Genomic DNA, 6,465 nt, shown 5'->3' on the forward strand with positions numbered 1-6,465 from the left:
TAAAACTGAAGGAATTGAGTTTTTGACACAAACTCTGGTTTTTTTAATCCACAGATCTTTGCAACCCAATGTCGTAACTATCAATTCTATTAGATATATAATTTAAATTTGAAATATCAAAGTTTTACACCATCAGGTTTTAAAGATAGAGGCATTAGAAAGTTTAAGTTCGTGGAAAATACTCAATTCCTTTTCATAAAAAGAATCTGAATATTTTTTTGAAGGGAGAATTTCTAATTCCGTTGTATGTAAGTACAGTGTTATGGCTCTCGTTAACAACACCCGAGAATGGTTTTCAAAATTAGGATTTAACCATATTTGCCATGCTCACTGTTCATGATGGCTGCAAAAAGTATACGTGAGTTCGTATCAGGGTAAAAATAAAGACCAAAGTGTTGCGACACTTCAAAGTCGACCCGTTCTTTAAAATTGAGGTGTAAGGGTGTACCTATCCGGATTTCTGAACTTTAATGTGTATTTATTTAAAAACTTGAGTTCTGTTCATCTTGTTCTAGTGTTTGTATGTTGAGCTGAATTGGGTATAATTTCACCAGTTGGTCAATGTTTTCTAAATAAATATTTGCCTCCAGGGTAGAGGTGGGGGGTGTTTTGGGGATTTGAGGCTTTATGTGTGGGATGTGTAAAGAGGATATTAGACCACCAGGGTATCTCGGGAACAATTTAGGATAAAAAATTTTAATTTCAAATTCTACGGTTTGATGGTTTAGTATGGGCCATCAACGGAAGAACAATACATCTCTACACACTGATCTATACATTTACAGCTATACAGACAATAACAGGGTGGCACATAATAGTTGAAATAATATTTTCTGAACAGGACAGGGTGCTGCAACACCAGAGCCCCATCGCTGACCTTTTTTATTTTGATGTCCCCGGTTAACAAAAAGTGAGTTGGTTAAGTAGAACTAAGTCCCAAGGCATTGTGACACTTCAAATTAGATGTGGTCTTCAAATTTCATAGCTGTCTAGATTTATGTAATGTCTATATATTATACATTTATTTGCTTAACAGTTAAAGCAATCGCGGCCCAAAGGAATTGAGTTCTTGCCACAAACTATGGTTTTCTAATCCCTATATCTTTGCAATCCAACGTCGTAGAGCTTAGATATTTCAAACTTTGATTCCTAAATTATTAGTTAATGTAAGTTTAAAATATCAAAGGTTTACACCATAAAATTGCAAAGATATAGGGATGTGAAGATTTGAGTCTGTGGCAAAGACTCAATTCCTTTGTGTCTGACATGTTTGTTTGAAAAGAACGTTTTTTTATTTTTAATCCATTCCAGATTTGAATATGGTGGCCATAAACGTAAATATAACATTTCTATTGTTCGAAGCCCAAAAACAGTGCTTAAAAAAGTTGTAATTTCTGACGCAAACATCAATAAGAATTGTTCCAATTAATTTCCAAAAAAGGGTAAGTTAGTTAATGAGATAAAATCAAAGTCCAAGGCGTTACAACCCTTAAACTTTTATATCAGTCTTGATACATAAGCAGGTGAAATATCATGTTTTTTGGAACCAAACAACACAAAATTACAATCTAGGATTAAAATTGCGTAACATTTTTTGTACTCCAAATCTTGTTCGTAAAAATAAGAATATACGCACAATTAGAATATATAATCATCATTTGCAAATACTAAAATTACAAAATAGCAACCTCTGACGCAATCAAAGGAAATGATCCGCAAAGCTGGATATTGTGTGAGGTATATTTGAAGCGTGATATGACATGTCATATATTCATTGTAAACATGATATAAAAACGATATAAAGGTTGCACTAATATAAACAATTAAACATGATATAAAACTATATAATTAAAATGCGGTGATGGTGGTGGACCAAACCTCTCTAGAGTAAAAAAGTAGATGTTAGTTCCACATTTATTGAAAATATATTTCGGTCTGGGTTGACCCTCGTCAGTTCTTGAGATTGTTTCTTCACAAAGATTAAATGAAAACAAATAATGCTATGGATGAATCCCTCTCAGTCCTAGTCTATTTACAGTACAAGAGATAACCACATTTATTAAGTAAATTACAAATTAAATGTGACTCTATACGTAGACGCAATGATTCACAAATCCAATTGTTACAACATTCCCCTTGACAGCCTTGTCTGATTACAAATTTATCAACTGTCCTTGTTGTTTCCATGAAAATTGATTATTTTTAAACTGAGGTTTCTCTGTGAAAAACTAACTCTCAGTTTTCTGGTACAGAAAACAAGGTATAAAATTGTCAGAATCGGATAAAATGCAAGTGGATTTAACGGTTCTGTCAATATTCTAGAAAGCTGTGACTTTCGATCACAATTTGACCCATTAAACATAATTTGTTAGCCTTTTCTATTAAATACTTTTTTTTGGCATATGCATTTTAAATGAAAATGTATAAAATAAACAAATGATTATTGAATTATAGACCAAAACACATTTGATTTCAAATAGAAGAAACCGAATGCTGCTCACTCTGGTTAGTCCGGTGTGAACGGGAATATGCATTTTTGAATGAATGGTAACTTGAAATAACTCCGAAAGATTTCTTATTCTTAAAATTTTCTTGAAAAATGGTTTTAAAGGAGGTATTTGCGATACAATTTCAGATGGTATGGGTTATAATATCTATACCTTTCCAATTTCTTCCGGATCAAATGGGATTACGAAACCTTTCCTAAAACTATCATTAATGATAATTTAATCCATTTAAAATTTAGCATCTGGTGGAAGTACTAATTTGAAACCTTTTAAATTAAAAAAATTTTTAATAGTAAAGTTTATATGTAATTTTCGGTTAAGATGACATTGCCCGATTTACAACCTTTATCTGATCAATAATGTGGAAGTTATTATCGTTTTCTATGTTTTAAAGTGTTTAATTCTGATAATTCCTATTTGTTTTTCTGCAGTGGAAATGCGCAAATCAGTTTTGGAGAGAAATCACATTAAAAAGTATCAGTTTTCAAAATTATAAATATTGAAAACTCATGCTTAGACCAAGCTTATCGTTTTGCATCAGGCATCAGGCATCAGGCATCAGGCATCAGGCATTGCCATCTTTCCATGAAGGGCTACTTAAAATTACGCTACAGTTTTTTTTAACTTAATTATTTTAAACAAAGAGCGATCCATCTTTTTACAGAATGAACAGACAAGTATAGTTTTGGTTTAGTGAAAGTTTGTAGTTCACATATACAAAACAAGGTGCAAGAAAATACCACAAATTTATGATTTACGTCATTCTTTGTTGAAAGAAAGGCATGATTTTCAAATTAAATCATTTATAAGGCCATAATACTAAAATACAGTTACATATATTGAATTCTAAAATATATACACATACTTTTTAAAGGTTTAAAATACAGATACATATATTGAATTCTAAAATATATACACATACTTTTTAAATGTTTAATCAAAGGCTTGTTTTTTATTTAAAAGCTGAAGTAAAAAAGTGAAAAACTCAAAAAAATGTTAAAATTAACTGAATTTAGGCTAACAGAAAATTTCAGAGGTTTCTTTCAGTATTTTTCATGTGTTTTGAGTTTTAACCCAAAGCTGGGATCTACTCCAATTGGATATATAAGTAGAGAAATTGATAAATTTAATTTTTCCGTTTTTTTTTTACTTATTTTTCTTTCATTTCAACCTGCATGTAGAGGTAGAATTTAGATGGAGGTACACCTTATAATGAAGGGGGGGGGGTATATATTTATATATGCAATCAATCTACAATTTATCTAAACATGTTGCGAACTTTTTACAACAAAACAAAAAATAACAGACATTCCAAAAGCCCAAGCCAAGCTGTAAATCGGCAAAAGAATCAAGCAATAATGATTTATGAAAATATTGCTTTAAGTGAGAAGAAAGAGACACTGTATTGTTTAATCTCTATTGATGTCAGAATGGAAGAACCAGCAATGAGAGTCCGATACAAGGTGTTTAAAGGGACTGATGAGAGTCCGATACAAGGTGTTTAAAGGGACTGATGAGAGTACGATACAAGGTGTTTAAAGGGACTGATGAGACTCCGATACAAGGTATTTAAATGGACTAATGAGAGTCCGATACAAGGTGTTTAAAGGGACTAATGAGAGTCCGATACAAGGTATTTAATGGGACTGATGAGAGTCCGATACAAGGTGTTTAAAGGGACTGATGAGAGTCCGATACAAGGTTTTTAAAGGGACTGATGAGAGTCCGATACAAGGTATTTAAAGGGACTAATGAGAGTCCGATAAAAGGTATTTAATGGTACTGATGAGAGTCCGATAAAAGGTGTTTAAAGGGACTGATGAGAGTCCGATACAAGGTGTTTAAAGGGACTGATGAGAGTCCGATACAAGGTATTTAAAGGGACTAATGAGAGTCCGATACAAGGTGTTTAAAGGGACTGATAGCGTAATTTCAAGTAACCATCCATTTTAAAAAAGAGACGTATCTTTAAAACCTTTATCTGCCCAAGAAAGTGTAAGATAACGTAGATTAGTTAATTCTGATCATTCCTTTATATTTTTCTTGGAGTAAAAATGCGCAAGTCACTTTTGTGGAGAAACCTCAATTGAAATATTTTAAGCAGTTTGGAACTTGATCAAAACTTGGGTCTTTAAATGCGACAAAAACATTTATATGAAACCTAACAGTGACTAAATGTGAAAAATTAAATCTTTATTGATTGAAAGGAACTGAGTTTGTACAGATTTTGAATGAGAGATCAAAATATGACTAAAAATATTCCAATACTAATAATTGGATTCCCTTGGATTTGGTTATAAGTGGTATTTCTTACTATTTACCTAGTGTATAGCTCAATATAGTATAAAATATGCGTCAATATTTGAATACTGTATCTTCTTTAACCCACTTTAAACCAAAGTGTCACTTAAACCCCTCTTCAAGTCTAGAGACTGGAACTTGAGACGGAAAACGTTCTTAAACCGGGTATCGAACCTTAGCAGATGTCAAATGTGTAGATAGATTTATTTTTGCCGAGAACAATTAATCAAACTGTTATTGATATTGATTTTAAATTAAAGAACAACTAAACAAATCTTTAAACCTTGAAAAGAAAACTTGGTTTTAAATTTATTTGTGCATGAGTTCTGTCGCTGAGATTTCGAGATCTTCACTTTCAGTTTCTATTCACGTTACACCAACTACCCATATTTCATGGTAAACATTAAAAAAAGTTTAATTTTAAAATAATTAAATAATTATTTTTCACTTCATGGCGTATTTTTTCCCTTTGTCAATTTTGTCACATTTATTATCAAATTGCAGAAACCTGAAACCAACGGAGAAAAAATTATAAAATAGAAATTGATTTGTAACAGGGCGATTAGGTGAGCGTGATTTGAGTGCTAGTTTAAACACATGACTTGTAATGCACATATTTACACTGTAATACAACTCCAGGGCGTTGTTTAATACATATATGTAGGAAATGCAGAAGGTCTTTATCTGGTTGTACAATTTTTGCAACTACACAACTAAACATGCGCTCCACTGCAAACTAGACACAGGAGGAGAAGGACGTGGTTCAACATCTGGGGGGGGGGGGTAAACTCCCTATCCCCCCCCACTGAAACGATAAAATCATCGCAAAAATGAATTTTAGAATTGTTCCTCGTCATTTATAGTGACGACCGGTCTGAGCCTAGATTCAAATAGTGCCATCAATGATTTGCAGATTTTCTAGAAAGCGGATCGCGGATTTCTAAAACAAACACCGGCCGGAAACACCGGCCGGAAATGGTCGTGATTACACCTATTACAAATAGGAACATTAATGTATTAAAAGAGGGATTACAAAATAAATTCTTAAAATATTGTTAAAAATGAAAGCGTGAAGACTGATTTTCATCAGATTTAAAAATGAGCTTTGTTTAAAGTTTTAATAACAATGATTCTGAGATTCGTAAATAAAGTTGAGAACCTATAAAGCAAATAATATTTTGTGGTTTGTATTATGCATATAGAGGTTTAAAGGTGCCGGGACATAAACATAGATTCAGGTCCGGCCAAACACATTTTACAGGGCTATAAATATTTCAGGTCTCCCGCACTACTGTGCAACTTTTTGCTTTGTGTGTTGATTTTTGCAATGTTTTATTTGGAGATAAAAGTGTACTAACATCGGTCAAGGATTTAACTTTTTGTCTGAAACTAACAACGTAAAAACTTGATCAAATTTTTTATACAGCTGGTTCTAAAGATTGCAAGAGATTAATTTTAGTTTTAAGGGAAATTGATTTAGGAAATAGAGAGGCAAACATAAAAATCAAAATTAAGAAAAAAGTCTTAAGCTTTCTAATCTACAGATTAATAAATTTAACAAATCGCACAGAACGTTGAAGTGGCATTTAAGTTTTAGATTGGAACATCCGATTCACAAATGTACCCTTAAACCTTTCTATAATTATCGACGACGGAG

Source organism: Eurytemora carolleeae, unplaced genomic scaffold, assembly GCF_000591075.1.
Source record: "Eurytemora carolleeae unplaced genomic scaffold, Eaff_2.0 scaffold1759, whole genome shotgun sequence".
Lineage (NCBI taxonomy): Eukaryota > Metazoa > Arthropoda > Copepoda > Calanoida > Temoridae > Eurytemora > Eurytemora carolleeae.